Genomic DNA, 18,051 nt, shown 5'->3' on the forward strand with positions numbered 1-18,051 from the left:
GGAAGACACCAACCGCCTGAGCAGTCGTGGGGCAGGAACAGGGAAGAGGCCGCACTGTAGAGAGAATATATACTTATGTTCTAGGCGCAGCCTGGCAGACTAGGGTAGCATAAGGACGTTTATGGCTTGTTGGTGACTTCACTGCGTGACGCTGGCCCATAGTCCTGCTGGCAAGCGCCCCCGTTCGGACCCAACCGCCTCACGAACACGTTACTGTCCCACAGCTGCATTTGTTCCGAGCCTAAAGCCTCGCCGAGAGCCCGCCGCCATTTCACGGCACCCCCCGGCCCCACCTGCCGCCCGCCCCGCCCCTCCCCTCCCCTCCCCCCTCCGCGGCTGCCGCGGCGGCGGCGCACCCCTCCCCCGCCTTGTCCCGCGAGCCCATTTCCGCCTGGCCGGGCGCCGCGCGCCGGCCACCCCGCCCCCTCGCGGTGCTCAGTCATTCAGACCGGCACAGTCAATAACACGCTGACATCACCAGCGGCGCGCGGAGGGGGAGGGCCAGCGCCAGCGCCAGCACCGCCGGGCTAGGGGACAGCCCTGAGGGGAGGCCGTTAAGGGGGGGAAACGGCTGCAGGGAGGACACGGAGGGAGACTCCTGAGGGGAAACGGCTGAGGCCACAGCCCTTCTCCCTGTGTGTCCATAGCCACCTGTCTGTGGCCTCCGGTGCTCACAGTCCTCTGTCAAAACCTCTCTCCGTTCAAACACTATCCCTGCCCCCCCCCGCCGCCACCAGCGTCCCCACAAAATAAAGCAAGGGAAGGAGGCTGCTGGTGGCGGTGGTGAGGCTGTTTCTGGGGGCTATGTAGCCTGCAGCCCCTCGTACGGGGGGTGCCGGGTCTGTGGCAGCCCCCAACAACTTGAACGAACCCATGGGGTACACTCCTGCGACTAACGGGAGGGACTGCAAGGCCGACAGCTCTACACGTCAGTCACTGTTCCTAAATACAGAGTCCATATTGTGCTTGTGTTGTCTGCTCTGCCTGAGTGCGGAGGGGGAGGGGAGGGCGGTATAAAGGCATCGTCAGGCTGTGTCTTCCCATTCCTATACCAAAGGGAGAATATAAATTTTATAGATCTTCTTCATAATTCATAGCTTGCTTGCGGAAAAAAAAAATCATAATAGCTTGGTGTGATATGTCAGACATCTATAATTCATGGCGCTGAGATCACACAACCACCATACAGTGGGAGTTCAGAGTGAGATGTTTGTAATTAATCTGTGAAAAGAGAAACAAAGGCAATAAACTGGGAGGGACAATAAATGATGATGGTCAGATCCTTCCACCCGCACTGACATGGAATAACACTCAGCCAGAAAGCTTGAATAACCCCTGGCTAAAATGAATAAAATTAGCCAAGAAGCATGGTAAACAGTAAGTTTATCACTGGATGGTTCGTTACAAAGCAGATAGACATAGACCATACTGCCCTTTTGGGCAGCAAGGTGCCAAAAACAGTCGGATGGCCTAAACTTAAGCTAAGCTTAGACGGAGGTACGAGGAGGCAAGAGTGTTCAAGTCAGCTCTTGCTGCCAGGGAGGTGATGTAAGGGAGTACTGATGCCGGGCGGTGGGCACTGCAGGACACCCTCTGCCCTCATCCCGCAGGCTGGGGGACACCAGTGGGGGGAAGGCTGAGAAGCTTGTGATGCACTAGAAGCATTTGCATCAACCTTATTGACTCTGGCAGGACTGGGGCATATGCTGAAGTGCTTTGCTGAACAGGAAAGTTTCCTTGAATTGGAGCCTGAACGAGGGTTTGAACAATTTGTGCTACTAATTAAGATGGGATGCAGCAGTGGAATGAGCCAAAGTTGCTTCCTAATTGGAAACAGTGAGCTGGAAATCTCCAGAACCCCTTCCTCTTGCTATTGTCTATTTTCATCCTGGTGAAGCTAAAGCTGGTAACTGCGATGTGACAGCTTAAAAGCTCCCTGTGGTTCCTCACAATAGGCAAACCATCTACACTGGTCTTCAAACGATACAGGGGGATCTTGTAAGACTGCATGGACAATCAAAGAAGGGGTAGAGAATAATTTCTTCTGAAGTGGATGCTACAAGGAAACTGGAAAAAGAAATCCTTGTCCTTCTGGGAGCTTGTCTAGTGCATGGCTTTAACCAAACCAAAAATAATGGTGCAGGGTCCATTGACAAAACTATGTGTCACAATTAAATCATTTCATCTAAGATAAACAAGCCATAGGATAGAGGGGCGTCGTAGTGAGTCAGGAGTGAGTCCAAATGGAAGCCCGGGCCTTGCTCCCAGGGAGTTGTGATAGTGCCAATGCACGGATGCTGGAGGCCAGAGGCATTCAGTGTTTTGTTTACTCATTTGTTACTCTCTCAAAAAATAATTGGTTTTCTTTTGTTGCTTGTTTGTTTGTTCGGCTGTTTGCATTCTTTGGATTCAATTTCTCTTGTAATATGGCCTTGATTTGCATTGCGAGGATCCGTGTTTATTTATTATAGAATCACAAAATGGCTTGGGTTGGAAGGGGTCTTTAAGATCATCTAGTTCCAACTCCTTCCACTAGACCAGGTTGCTCAATGCCCCGTCCAAACTGGCCTTGATGCCAGGGATGGGGCAGCCACAGCTTCTCTGGGAAACCTGTGCCAGGGTCTCACCACCTATGTGCAAGGCCTTATTTTATTAGTTTATTTATTTAAAAAATAAGCTGCTGGCCCTTGCAAAAGGACAATGGCTACATGGTGACAAGGAGAATCAGGAGCCTCAGCCCCAGTCTCCACGGCCTGTACCGCTTCCATCCCAACCTGCACGATCCTGGTTGTTGCTGCTCTTTGCAGGCAGCTCCGAGCCTGAGGCATTGGGGTGCTTGCAGGGAGGTGCCTGTCGGCTCGATATAGTGTTAACGGTGAAATCCACAAAATCCCTGTTTATAGTCCCCATAGCATTCTTGGTCTAACGCAATTTGAATCTGGGCTCTGCGAGTCTCAGTGATGCCCTCTGGTGATATGGACCGAGGGGCGCCGCTGACAGCGCACAGGTCCCCCCCAGTGGGGTCACGGTTGGTGGAAGTGTCGCACGGAGGGCACTTTTCCAGCTGTATAGGTCCTCAGGGGAAAGTAAGGAGAAATTGGGACTTTATCAGGTTCTCCAGCTTCTCAACTCAGCCTGCCAATCACTTTGTGTCGCGCAAGTCCCTGCAGAATCCTGGTGTTTTTCAGCATCTGGGAAATAGCTTAGGGGAACGCCTGAGCATCTGCTGCCTCCTACTGAAGTTTTGGGGAGTCAGGAAGAGGGGCCCTGTGACCTCAGATCAGGTGCCCTGATGAGCTGATCCAGTTACCACACAGCAGAACACACTGGAATTAATGTTTTTGACCTTAACTGGCTCTAGCGTAGCCATGCAAAAAGTGTGCGATTGTGCTAATCTGCCCCAAAGGAGCGTGTGAGGCCCAATTCATTGTTGTGGGTATGGTGCTGAGAGCTCCTGGCACAAAAACCTTTTTCAAGTGCAGAGTATTTTCCTCTACATTTTGTTGGTTTTGCCTAGGAGCTGCCTGTGGCTGAGAAGAGCAGCCTGGTTACCTAACTCATGTCTGACAGTGGGACCTAGGCAGTGTTACACTTCACTTTGTTGTTATTTCTCCTGCAGTGTTTGTGTAACAATATTCTATAAGGGAAATTATACAGAAATCCCCATTATAAAAGGAAGAGTGGGCAAACAGGTGGAAGAATAAGACTCTGTCTTGACAATCTCTCTTCCTGACTGCAGCCCAGCATACACAACACAAGCTTGGGCTGAATTACCCCAAAATATCACATGTGAGTTTTCCCAGGATTTAATGACTGGGATCCACAGTGCCTGCACAGATCAGATCTAAGAGTGGATAGCAAGAACCGCAGAGCAGTAGATGTACTGGTCCAGTCCAAACCCAACAGCTAACATCTGCGCCTATCCACCTGTGCTTTGTAGCAGGCTCAGTCTGAACATGTGCATTTAAGCTGTAGCAAATATTGTCTTCCTAGCCATATGTCTTAAACCCTTCAGAAAAGCCAAAACACTGGAATAGTCTCCCTGGCTGGACTGCCTGGAACCTTTGTGGCCGTGGTCTTCCTGTTCATTCCCAGCCTTCCCCTCACCTCACGTCCTGGTGGTGGGGGTGCCATCACGGCATGTCTTGGAGGTTTTGGTGGGAATTGTAAGGGCTACAGAAGAAAATGCGCTTGGCCACATCAAGGCGAGGGAGAAATCAAAAAATATCTTCTGAATTTTCACAGTCCTCTTTAAAAAAAAGAAAAAAAAAAAGGAAATAGGCAGGCAGAGAAAGCCAATCTGGGTGTATAAATAACCAGTAAATGGCAGGGTGTTCACCCTTCCCACACTGCGGATTACCTAACGCATTGCATTGCTCATTACAGCTCAAGATGGGGGAGCTGCCAGCAGAGCAGTGCCGTGCCTGATAACCAGAGCAGCCCACAGTTTTGCAAGCTCGCATTCATGCTCTGAAACGTAAACAAGGCAGAGCCTCTTCCTCACCGCTGTGAACGCAGTCACCCCATGTCCCAGGGGCCTGGAACAGCCCACTGCATGAGATTAGCCAGCCCAAATCAAAGAATAGCAGACGTGTTGGAGTGGAATATGCAAACACATACAAAAAAATGGTTCAGGCTTCCACATTTTCTCAGGAATCAGATATATAAGAAGTGTAGGAATCCTCTCCCTTACCCAGGCAGTCAGGGCAGCGCAGGAAAGGCCATGGCAGAGAGCCATAAGCCCCAGCTTGGCCTTCTCTGGGGTGACGGGACACAGAGTTCACACTGCCCCTTGCTCATCAGACCTCCTGGTACACATCTGCTCAGCGCCTTTTTCACCTCTGAGCTGAAAGCCTCCTCAAGTGCCTGCCTTCCCAGTAGGGTGGTGAATTAGGAGAGAGCCAGCAAATTGCTGCAATCAATAGTAGTAATAATGGCGCCGTTCATCCAACAGTCTCAAAGTGCTTGGCAAAACCAGACTGACATGCTTTCCTACCCACCTGGTGCAGCAAGTGAACAGTATTACACATTGCATAGTGGATGAGTGAGATGTGTGGTGACACAGTGGCAGTCAGCAAATGGCATAGCGACCAAAGCCTGAGCAGCATCTGCTTATAATCACTTGTAATTTTGAGTTGGCCTCTGTGTTCAAATCAGTTGCTAGGCTTTTGATACTGCAATTCTTTAAACAGAAATAGGATGAAGGCAGGCACCTGTTTTTTTGTACCTGTCCCCTTCCTGCTCAGGACTCATAGCCAGACTTCTCAGTTTAACCCTGTCTTTATGATGTGTTGAAATCAAAATGCTCATGCGAACATCCTGAAACACTGGGGATTTTCAGCTCAGATCTGAACTTGAAGCTGTTCTCCCAGGCTTTTCAGCGCTTGCTATTTTTAGCTTCATGTCAAAAAGTCGAAGCAGCACGTGGTAAGACGTTATGACTCTTAAAATTACTGTAAAAATGTTCCAGGGAATGATACCAATTCATCAAAAGCAAGTTCGTTGCGTGAGATAACTCTATGGCCTTTGATGTTGTATTGAACTTGTGGGTCACTTAGTATTAATGTTACTGCAATTTCTTTAGCAATAACCCAGTGATTACAAAAGGGAAGTAGCCATTAATGTGGTAAAAGGCACACCTAAGCAAGGATGTTTACTCATGTAGACTGAGAAGGAGAGGATTAGACACTCTTCAAGATGTTTTCTGTAACTCTTTTTTATGATACTAAAGATAAGGACCTGTTCTACCTTCCCCCACAACCAGATGGAGTGTTGCAGTTGGAAAACAGTGCCCTGGCCTTTGAAGTGAAGGATGTGAAGGCAGACATCAAGCAAAGAGACCTCTTTGTTGGCCATGAAGCCAAGACGATCTGCTTACAACACGCACAAAGGCTGTAAGATGACCTCTCGTTAACACCCAGACATATCAGGTGGGATCTGTGCTTCTGAGGCTTTCCTAGGAGTGTCTGTAAGAAGTTATAGATGGTTTCATGGCCCAGGGTGGCAGTGGCCCCAGGAAATGGAGGACAAGGGACCCCTTTCTTCATGGCATCTTTTCTCACCCGCTGGTTGCTGCCCCAAGCAGAGACGTCTTCAAGCCCACTGCCTGCGTGATTACCGCTGATGGGACTTCTATCAGTCAGTTCAGCCTCATTGTTTTGACACCGGGATACCCCAGGTTAGATTCCTGGTGCTTTTGACATGAGCAGGAAGACCTGTGCACAGCAGGAATGGGGAGATTCCCAGAAAGATGAGGAAATTGCAAAATGAGAGGAAATTGCCCTGTGATAGGTTAATGGGGAGAGGATTATAACGCTGGAAGCATCTTCCATAGCACCAAACAGAAGTGCACATCTCTGCAGTAAGATCCTCATCCTCCCAAACCTAGAGGCAGTGAGAAAATGTAATCAGCCACATCCACCATAATTCAGGCAGACTACACTTTATTATGCTTCATTTCTACAAGGAGGTCTTCTGTTCCCCCTGTGAAAAGCTGCTGTACTTCACAAGGCCAAAAGTCTGCAGAATAGGCTATCTGGTAAGAGAAGCACACAAAACATAGTCAGGGACAAAGATCTGGACATCAGGAAAGAGAGCAGAGGGAGGTTAGCAGCCCAGTCACACCAGAGTTGACAGCAAAAGAGCCAGGGCTCTTTCCTTATAGAGGAGGAGCTTGGGCATTCACTAGTGTGGGTTACCACAAAACCCTACCAGTCTTGGGCTGGTTAGGAAAGTGTAGTGCTACCTACACTCCATTATCAGCAGGGTGGGATGATTTATAGTCCCACATGTAGTTATAGCTTAATAATAACAATAAAGACAATTCTCAGGCATTCCAGCCCACTACACCCACATCACCTTTTTGCATTTGCTAAATTTGCTTCTGATTTACGGTCTCATAAGCAAGATGAAAATCAGTCACCTTAGTTTCTAGTTGGTCTGGAGCTAACAAAAAGATAAAAATAAGAGAGTAGTTTCCAAAAATGGCCTGGGTTTATCTCTGCCTGCTTTCAGAAGTGTCAATTTTAGGTTAGACTAGCTGTAAGTACAACTATCCCCACGGCTTTGTTGATAAATACTGAACTCCTGACATCCAACCTGGCAAGTTTTGTGAAGTTTCCTTGATGTAAAGCTCCTCAATTTATTTTGTGCTGTGTAGTCATCTAGGTTTTTGGGACTGTTTCCTACAGGAGCACCCTTCTGTTCTTACTGTCATCTTTCTCACAATTTACTGCTAGGTTTCCCTAGTCCTTTGCTCATCAACACAGTTTTTCCAAGATGCTGAACCTCAGCCGTATACTTCACATTTAGTTCACAGGAGAGTTGAATCCTCAGGGACTGCTTACAGCCGTGCAGTTAAGTAGCTATCCTCAGCTGTATTTTCACCTAGTTTGGATGCATGCTCCTGAGAAACCAGCAGGGTCTGAGAGCCCTTAGTCCTGGCCATTAAAGCAAACACTGCATCTGCTTCTCCTATCCACTTTGCAGGGCTTCGTTTACCTACTGGGATTGATGTGGGGAAAGCAATTAAACATTTATAGCTCTGTAACCTCCTGGCATTTGCAAGTGGCAGCCTCCTGCTGACCTACACAGAGCATGACTTGGCTGCATTTTCTCTGTCGCCTCGCCGTGGTCCACAGCCTACTTACTCCCCAGCAGACCTGTCTGTGTCCCACACCATTTAAACAAGCCCCTTAAAGGCTTTGGGCAGGAGTCAGAGCAGTGTGGGCAAACGTTAAGTGACCTAGGGCTTTCAGCAGCCTAAATTAAGTTCAGTATGCTTCGTTTTGCTGTTGGGACACAGATAGGTATTTCCCAGTGCTTGATATCACTACAGGCAGCCTAAGCTTTGGTGCTTCTATGAAATCCTCCCTGAGGGGATGAAGGGGCTCTCAAGCCCCAGGGAGAGTAGGTTGGGTGGACTGCAAGTTTCTTGTGAATGCTGTACTCGAGGCTGCTAAGTGGGAGGTTTTTATAGGGGAAGAGTGGTCTGTCTTTGGGTCATCCTTGGGTCACTGTTCCAAGTCGTGATGCCTCTATTTTCTCCTGCAGGCATTAGAAAGGAGAACTCTTGGCCCTCAATCACCAGTACAGCTGGAGCAGGAGATCTAGATGTGCTAGTAAACATTTTGAAGACAGAAAATAAATCCATCCATCTCTGTAAGAAATGCTGCCCCCAAGAGAAATTTCTGATCATAAGCAAGGCTAAGTGCACAGGCACCAGCAAATTCACCACCAGCATTGATTATTTCATTATAAATTGCTCACTTGCTTTTTTACATTTGCTTCTGAACAGAAATGAAACACCAGCTACTGAAAATAACAACAGCTAATACACAACCAAAAACCTGACTTGCATATGAAAACACTGGGTTTTCCACAGGGGATTTCCCACTGTTTAAGCTCCTTTAAAGTAAGAGCTTCATTAAGATTAGAAAGACGTACTGCCTTAGCTGCTGGATTTTACAGTGTGTGAAAAGGAAGACAACTGCTCAGAGGCTGATTGAGAAGAGCAATCTCAATATTAATGAACAGTCCTGCACTGACATTGTTGATTGATGGCAGAGATGAGGATGTAGATGGAGGAATCAGGGACTTTCCAAATTGTAAAATGGGGAAAAGAAACCAGTCTGTTCTACCAGGGCTGGAGCTATATAAGTCAGATGCCTTAGGATACTCAGCAGTGACCTCTTCAGTGACACTTAGGTCACAGGTGGCCTCCTTCTTGATCTGGAGTAGTTGTTTAGTGTAAAATATTGTGAAGGATCATTTCCTGAAAGTCTTTTGCACAAAGCTTGTGGGCCCCTACGTACATGGCAGTAGCTGATGTTCAGGCACCACTAGAAATGATTTTCCATCCTGGAACTGAGGGGGGACTGAGGAAAGGCAGGTGGACATTGGATGAGGAATATGAGAGTGGAGAAGGAAGAATAGAGCAGAGAAGACACATTGGTCCTTGACCCTAGGAGTTAAGAGGGCCCAGGTAGCTCTAATCCTCCTGTGTCTGCTGCCTGATGGCTTCAACAGAGGCCAGCAGAAGACTTCCAATGACATAATGCAAGGCCCAGGAGTAGTAGGAAGAGGAGACAGGACTGATCCTGGAAGAGCTGCAGAACTCTGTGGCTTTCTACAAGAGGGATGTAACCTTCTTCACCCTTGTGAAGTGAGCAGAGAAAAAGCTTTTTAGTATATTTGACTTTTTCTCAATATGAGACTAGTTGGACTCATTGGTTTCTTGGGGTCTTCTCTGGTCTGTAAGGGAAGCTTCTCCAGGAGACCATAATTTGGCCTATTAATGCTTTTAATTTTCCTACATCCTGAGCTGAAGATAACTGGAAGAAAAAAGGTTGTGTGGTACTGTATGACTTAACAGCCATCTTCACATTGAAGCCAAGATGGGCAACTCTAATGGTACAGAAAAGACACTCCCACTGAGGTAGGACATTTCTATTTGCTGTCCCATGGCCTCTTCCCCCTGAGGGGAGCCATGTGCAGTTGCTGACAGCACATCTGCTGTGGGACTGATTTACACCATCTCATTCTCTGTTTATAGGGGTGATTCATCTTCAGAAACACTGGCTACTGGATGCTGTTAAAGGAATATTGCCCACGATGGCATGCTCTGGGGTTCATTCTAACCTTTGATTTTTTTGGTGACATCAAATGATGGGAGTGTTTTTTTATGATCACCTGTATTTATACATGCAAGCACAAGGATGGGCAGGTATGTGGGAGAAAACTGTGTTTTATTCTGTATAGAGAAGGAAAACAGCTCCATGGAAAAACAAAGTAGGAGATAAAAAGGTAAGTATTTCCTTTGTCCCTAAGGCACAGTCAAAAAAAAAGCCATCTTCATTTTGCTCAGACACTAGTATAACCTTGTATTTCCCACAGAACATATTTCCCCAAGATCAGTTTGCACGTATCAGGTTTTGCCCATGAATACTCATGAGACACAAATCAGTCTCTTTAATCCATGATTAGTATGTCACCCCACGCTCAGCAGTTGCATCATGATTTGGAGTTATTGTTGAATGGATGCTGTGCTATTTAATTGTTTTTTGCTTAGTGATCTGTTCACTCTGTTAATATTTAATTCTCTTTTTCCATCCCTCTTTCTACCCCCAAAAGGCCTGAAGAATAGGAAAACATCTTTCATTTTCTCAGGGCTCATGTGCTATTGTAAGAAGATACCTATTCATAATCTACTGTAGGTGATAATGATGATATACAGTCATAATGCTGGAATTCTTAAGTGGTTGCCAATGCTGCTTTATAGCTGAGAAAAAAAAAAAAAAGACCTGATTTGAAGTAAAGCAGGTTAGCATGCTTTATTTGCCTTTTCCAGGGGTTTGGATAATGAACAAATTGCCATCTTTACATATCCTCTCCCAGATTCTGAACTGAGTGCTGCACACGAGCCTGAATGACAGTAAACAATGTGCTGCCTGGTGCTTTGCACTCTTTGCAGAGGTGAATTCATGAAAACAAATTAGACCTTTGATTGATCCTTTAAACAAAAAGAAAGGAAAACAGTAACATTAATTTAAACGAGCTCTAGCTGCATTGCATTTTTTATAGTGATCAATTTCTGGGCATTGTAAACAGCAGCTTTACATAATAAATAGCTGCATTATGTAATGCTAGTTAAATTTAGAAATGGTTATTTTATTACCTTTAGTGCACATAAAGTAGAGAGTGATAGGGCTGGAGCCCAAGAGCTGCCGCTGTCTGAGGACTCAGAAAACAGCTGGGCCTGGCTGTGCACAGTGAAAATAAGACCCAGAGCCCAATAAAGCAGCTTGGCTTGGGCTGGGTGTTCTGGGTTGCTGTCAAGCATTTTGGTGGGGGTGGCAGGGGTGGGCCCTGCTCCAAAACATGGTGTGCTCCAGAGCAAAACATCTCTGCACAGTAAGGATGGAAGATTTATTATGAAGGAATGAAATGTGCTACTTTTGTTCTCCCTGGTATCCCTATAAAGCTTTTGTTTGACAGGCTAGGTTGGGTTCTGGTTAGCTACAGTCTCTTCTGTGTAGCTACTGGCTGCTTTGAGACCAGTTTTGTGCAGACTATAGATCAATTATCTTCCTGCTAGGGATGAACAGTGTTTTCGTTTTTCCTCTTCAATAGCATTCACTATTATCCTGGAGCATAGGAGCCCTTTCTTTTCGTTCCCAGCCACACACATACACAAATGGGTTACTGGAAGAAGGCTATGGAAGAATTCGAATTTGTTGCATTAATCTTCATAGCCTTATCCTCTTGCAGCCTGCTGCTGCTTAGTGTTTGCTGTGCTACACATTTACAATAGGCTGGAAGGACAAACCCTTTTGTTATAAATAATTATGAGATCTCAATCCAATAAACACACTGAAATGTGAGTTTGGAAAAATACAGCTGAAGAAGGAAAGTCCCATTGTGAAATCTTTTGCTGAGCAGAAATATTGTTGTTTGGATGTTTCACAATGCATGGGGTGCTCCAATGTGGGCAATGAAGGTACTTTAATTCGGACATCAGAGCTTAGGTCTTTTTGCTGCTTACTGTGGTTGGCACCCATTTACCAGTGGTCTGAAGTGCTCTTAGGGCTGTGGCTGGAGCCAAACTGCTGGTGGAGTTATGTGCTTTCTGTTGCCTGCACTCTGCGCTGCAATTATAGGGCTCTGAATTAAAAGTTAAACTAAAGCATCATCAAGCTTGAGTAAAATTCAGATCTAGGTCATAATTTTACAAGGAAAGCCTGTAGGTTCTTAATGGACTGAACCAAAAATCCTGATTTGGAAGAACATCCAGCTTTTTAAAAACAGAGATTTGGACTGACATCAGGAGTATTTCTAATAACTGTATATTTGATTTTATTCAAATACTATTCACAGCTTTAGAATATATAAGAATCCTGCGCAGCATCTGTTTTACCTGGAAGTTTTCAGACTGTTGATCAGCATATAGCGACTTCAGAGAAATTGTTAAAAATTATTTAGCTGGGTCAATGTGAGAGACAAAGGATAAAAACTAAACCCCATTTGAAAGCAAACTTTGCAAAAGCAGTGAATTTTATCAAAGGCTGACTGCTCTTGATTTACAAAGATGTTCCCAGTCCTGATTTCAATTAAAGACAAATCCTCAGGCATTTCTGCCATTCGGCGCTGTTCTTTATTCCACATTGTTGCATATTGGGTAATAAACAAAACAAACAAAGACTGTGTTCTGCAATGAACTACATACTTCCTGTGCAGGCCCAGGGAAATCAATAGGACATAGTCTGGCCTTGGATTGCCTCAGTATCACTGTCAATAAGTCCCCCAGCTTTAGTGGAGTTTACATCTGTATAAGTAAAAAATGAACACAACATATCTGTCTGTATATTCCCCTAAAAAAGCGAGAAAAAAAAATACTGTTGACTCCACTCCTTTATACAGAAGGAGAAATAAATAAATAGTTAGCTGGCATTGTAAACTCTGACTTATTTGTAAGGGCTCCCAAAATCATGAGGGTAATTTTAAAGAAAGCATGTTAAGCCAAGCTTTGCAGTCTTTTTCTTTGCTTTCTGCTTCTTGCATTTCTGCCTCCTGGTTCTCTCGCTGAGGTCTGCAGTTTACAAAGACCAAGACCTCATTTGTATGGTGGTGTCTGAGTCTCACATAACAGTACAACAGCGAGCACTGGGTCTTTAAATAGCAATGATGATGATTGTAATAAAACCAATTCTTGACGATTTGGTTTTCTTTGCAAGTGCTGAATTAATGATTTCTTTCATCCTGCTCCTGGTAATATTTTAATAACCGTGAATGGTTTTCCTTCAGCAGGCAGTGCTGATGAGTGCTGAGGCTGAGCTTCAGGGACAGAATAGGTCTGTGCTTCCTTCCATTTGCCTCCTGCCCCACTGGCCTCTGGACCAGCAGTTGCACCTGGCACTGAGCAGGTGTTGCTGGTTCTCAGCTTAGGTGCTGAGCTCTTTGGATGTGGATGCAGCTTTCAAGCATACACAGCTGGGCTTTGCATCTTGCTTATGCATGAACATATTGCATGGATTTTGTGCTTGAAGGGGGAATTTGTTTTCCATTTATTAATAATAGCAAAGGAAAAGGAAGTTAAGGGAGGGGTCTCTGTCACCCTGTGAGGTCAAAGGGACAAACCCCACATGCAGTACCCTGCCTTGGGGGAGAAAGGAGGCTGAGAGTAGTGGTAAAAGCATCTCAGCAATGGCTGTGATTTCACTGCAGCTCCACAACGACTGTGACAGAGTGAGGAGTCAAAGGGCGTCAAGGTGCCAGGGCCAAGTCCCTACCACCTCCACATCCTTACTGAAGGGTAAACAGGCACCTTAGCTTATACCTCTGGCTTAACACTTTCCTGGAGTGACAAAATACTCAGATTTGAGACATTTTAATGTCTCCCTCTATTCCTGCTGTAACTGAGTCTTGTTTTTAAATAGATCAGATCTTCATCCTCATTTAAAATAGCATAAATCAGGAGTTAGTCTAGGCAAAGTGACCTGGCTGTACAGAAGCCTATGGAAATGCCCTTGCAGGAGATTGCAATCAGGCCTTGCACTCACAGAAAACACTCACTGCACTGGGAAAGAAAAATTGTGCTTGGGAGCTGTAAATAGTATAATCCACCTTTTGACACAGGCTCTTTAGATTTCACATCCTCTGATACAGTCTGGCCAGAGCTTGCCCAGTGTGTGCATGAGGGTCCATAAGCCCTTTAATCCTCCCCATGTGCTTCTTTCCAAGTCATTGTTTGTATGCACACATTTAGTAATCACTCACTCTGACCATAAAACCTACAGGATTTTAAATTGAAGTCCCAAATGCTTTTAGAAGAATTTATGTTGCATAATTGTACTGGTTTGCCTGAAAATGAACAGTAATATATGGCTAAAATAGTCTCCCAAGTGAATGACTCGGATCCTTGCTTTTGGCTTAGATCTTGCTTAGTTGCTGATGGTGCAACTTGTAATCTCTCCTCTAGATGCAGGGCAAACAGAAGAGTAACACACAGAGTAAAGTGCGTAAAACGAGAACACACAAGTTATTTGAAGCTTTTGGAGACACTAGATGCTTTCATTTATTCTGAATCAAGGCAACATTGGAGATTATAGGAAAGAAACCCAAGCCCCATCAGTATTACATGCTGGCCCATTTGTATGTGGAAGATGTGGCTGGTTTTGTGTTGATTGGCAAAGCAGCTGTGTGCCTGGTGGCTCCCCACCATGGAGGAGCCTGCAGACAGCACAGGACACAGCTGCACCAAGTAGGGTATGCAGACCTGGGGTAGATGGGTGCCCTGCAATGGTGTGGCTTCCCAAAGTGCCACTACTGGCCTCATGAGTGGGCAGCTTTGGGTGTTTTGTAGTCCATGAAGGTTGTGGGCAAGTGCCTGGATGTCCCATTGCTAAGGGCTGTCCAAATAATCCTGCAGGTGGGCTGCGTCATCTGTACTGTAGAAGTGCTTTTGCCACTGAGCCAGCAGTTTGTGTAGTTTTTTGCTGTCACTGTTCTCACTGCCATACTTTGTTTTCTGTAATCATGCTTTATGTCCAAGGATATCATCTGTTGGTAATTAAGACAATTTTTCAAGCAAGGCTCAAAAAGATATGTGAAAGCTTTACTTTGCAAATGTGACATTCAACCAGTGCTTAAATGTCCTTCAGCTGTGATGGTTAGTCCTCAGGAGTCCTAAACAGGTACAGGAAGGATCAAAGAGACCTCACTTAATGTTTTTCTGAAGATCTCTGTTTGCTCAGTACATACGTAAACCAGTTTGCAGAAGTGGCTTTGCAGATTTGGTGATTTTGCCATTTTTCTGCTGTTTGCAGATTTGGGGATTTCCATTCCGAGCATGCACTAAAACTGTGGCTGTTGCTTCATGTGAGCAGGCATTTGCAGAACATTGGCCTCAAGTGGATCTATCCTTCTTTCTGTCATTACCAGCTGGGCAGAGGACATCTAAGGGTTCATCGCTTATTGGAGCATGCATTGAAAGTGCAATATATGCTCCAGTGTAACTTATGCACTTATGGCCACACAGCCCTGCAAGTGCCCTCCACCCTTCCTCTTTCTAAAACAGAAATACCAGGTATGAAGTTACCTTTGTGGAGCATACTCCAGTAGCATCTGTCTTCCTTTCCAAGCAAAGCAAATAGGAGAGCAGCCTAATACCATCACTTTGCAATGAAAGAATATTAAAAATAGTGAAAAAAGAGAATAAAAAGGTTAACTTCATGGCAAAGAATAAAATAAGAAACTTTTTTTTTTTTTTCCTGTAGGCAGTGCCAAGCATCATCAGGGGACATATCAATTCATAGCAGCTGTGGGTAGCTATTTCTGTCTCAGACTTCAATAGTTTAATTGGAGAAGCATGGTAAAAGTTAACAGATCTGTGTCCAGCAAGGTTAATTCAAAGGTTACTGGATTATGATGCAAAGAAAATCAGCCAGTGTTTTTCTCTCTTGCTATTAAGACTGTAAATGCATTACTGCTACCGGAAGGGTAGTCAGCTCTTCTCAGTCTGTGGTCTCCCACTGTGGAGGGAGTAACCTATGAAAAACTGGTTTCCTTTACAAACATACCCTTCTCATTCAATGCCTACATAACCATAGTGTTGAAGGGGTGGTTGCTAATATCACAACTTGTGATCATGTTTTGCTAGAGTCATTCTTTTTTCTAAGTCCAATGAGTAATTTTTGTGCTGTTTAACTTTTTTTAAAAAGATGTTAAAACCGAAGGAGTTGTTAAAATGCTTTCAAGAAGTGTTTCTGCAAAAATGATTGTGATTTTTACTTCCACCTTGCCATGTCTCCTTTTGAAATTATTTGCATGGCTCTTCTATCCTGTAGCATTAGTGGCAATGGCAATGTGAGGCCACGAGGCTTTTTCCAGATTTCCAATTTGAATGCACCCAGCAGCCTAAAGGAGGAGGAAAAAACACATGCAGCAAGGAGACTTGCAAACAGCCCCAGAGGAAGGTGGAGGCAGAGGAGAATCTTTTGATTCCTAGCATAGTGCTTTGTCCTATCCAGGACTGTGTAGCCAGTTTGTACTGCCCAATATTGAAGTACGTTGTGAGAAATTATTTCATTTCCTGACTCTGCAAGTGTAACAGAGGGCTGCTGGCAGTGGTGAATTAGAAGTGAAATTAAAACTTTCCAGCTCAACAAACACTGTGAAATATTTTTTTCCATGCTTGAATGGCTGTCCAGTTTTATTGTTTATTACTTATTATTATCTTAGAAAATAATGGAGTCTCAATAAAAATTAAATACTTTGATCTTTCTTCCCTTTGGCTTTGAGAATTTCAGAAATTGTCTTCTGATTCAAAATGAAGCCACACTTGAAGATATCAGGCTCTGCATTGAGCTGGAAGATGCAGCCCCAGCAGCCCCGTTTTGCAGTTCAAATTCAGTGCACTGAGTGGCTTTGCCTGGGATCTACTCCATAGCTCAAGCACAAATAAGAGAAGGTGCCTTCAATCTTGCACTCACAGTGCAAGTCTGACTTGAGCTGCCTTGTGCTTGCTATAAGGAATATGAAGACCAGGTCATGACCTTAATATTGCTTGATTCCCTCAAGCTATATATAAACAGCCTGGTGGTTTCCTGTTGCAGCCTGCTCCAGCAGGATCTTGGTCTCCTAAGTGTCCAGGGAAAGGAAGAGGAGCTTGTTGCCAGACTGCATACCACTGCCTTTCTGCTGAAACCAGGGAGAGGAAAACGGGGTGCAGCCAGGCCACACACCCAAACTTGCATGTTCAGGATCCTTGTTGCATCCTGTGGCTGCAATACTGCATGGGATGTCAGTGCTGAGCTGTCATCTGCATCCAGGGAAGAGGTAGGAGAGGAGATCCCTGATTCTCCTGCCCTCACATAATGCAAAGGCAGCAAGTGGGGAAAAGCATTTCTAGAGTCCTTTTCCTCTGACCATGAAAATACAGTCAGTTCTCCAGTTGTCACTGGTTAATCAACATCTTCCCCAGAGCAGAGGGTAAATGAGGATCTGACTCATGCCTCAGAGCCACATCCCCAAGCCTGGCATCCTCCAAGGGGAATGCTGCCCTTTCCTTGGGGCTGGTAAGTCCAAAGGCATGAAAATAGTAGGGTATTAGAGTTGCTGGCCTTAAAATGGACCTTCAAAACTATTTTCCTCAGACATTACCTTGACTGATTTTTATCTTTATTCTTGCCAACAAGCTTTCACTGGAATACTTGTGGAAAATAAACTCTGCCAAGCCATACGCAGAGCCAGCAGATTAATTTAAGACAAGCAAATATTTGTGGGAAAGTTTGTGTTTGTTCGCGCTATCCACCCAACACTATCATAACAGCATTTTTCATGAGTACATAACTTTGCTGAGGTACCTTTTGGTCAAAGAGATAGATCTATTACTGTGCATTTATGTCCATGTTTTTCAGCTGTGAGGCATCAGTAGAAATTTTGGTATTTCCTCCAAGAGGAATTTGGGTTTGGCTCTGAACTTCACTTGAAGAGTTAACATTTCTGGAGCCATGACCTCAAAACCACAAATAGAAAGAAAAATAACATAAGATAAATGAGCACAAAGTTCTGGAAGCCCTAAAGAGTGGAAAACAAATCTCAGTATGTTTTGTAACCCATCCTCTAGAGTTAGAGAAAAAGGACATTTTAATAAAAGTGCACCCTAGGGCCCACAGAAATTTGTGTGATAAATCACAGACACACAACTGGATGTGGGATGAAGGCTGGGTCTGTATTCTTCCAGCTCTGAAAACACCTACCTAACCATCTGAGCAAGAAAGTTGGTATTGGCCAGTATCTAAGCCTCCTGGACCAGCTGCTGAACTCTACTACCACTCATTCCTATGAGCAATTCAGTAAGCCTTGAAGTATTGAAGTAAGCCTTTCTCATTGAAAATTACCTAAAGAAAAAAGAAATTTCTGCCAAATCAAGACACTTGGTTTGTGAAAAAGATCCAAGTGCATGACTCTGACCCCATCTCTAGGTTAATGCCCCTGTCCTGCTGCCCCTCCTGTGGCACTCTGTGGGCTGCTCTGACTGAATCAGAGCAGGGG

General features: G+C 45.0%; 1 long non-coding RNA gene across 1 annotated transcript; it reads left to right on the top strand.

The window, feature by feature from the left end:
- Positions 1-586: 586 nt before the first annotated feature.
- On the top strand, positions 587-16,500 carry LOC134155674 (uncharacterized). The gene is made up of 3 exons (XR_009961671.1): positions 587-928; positions 15,273-15,316; positions 15,843-16,500. It is a non-coding gene; the product is annotated as an uncharacterized LOC134155674 (long non-coding RNA).
- The last annotated feature ends 1,551 nt before the right edge of the window (positions 16,501-18,051 follow it).

The sequence above is a fragment of the Pezoporus occidentalis genome, unplaced genomic scaffold (assembly GCF_034315485.1).
Source record: "Pezoporus occidentalis ecotype Australia unplaced genomic scaffold, CSIRO_AGI_Poc_V1 ctg8, whole genome shotgun sequence".
NCBI classification, from domain to species: domain Eukaryota; kingdom Metazoa; phylum Chordata; class Aves; order Psittaciformes; family Psittacidae; genus Pezoporus; species Pezoporus occidentalis.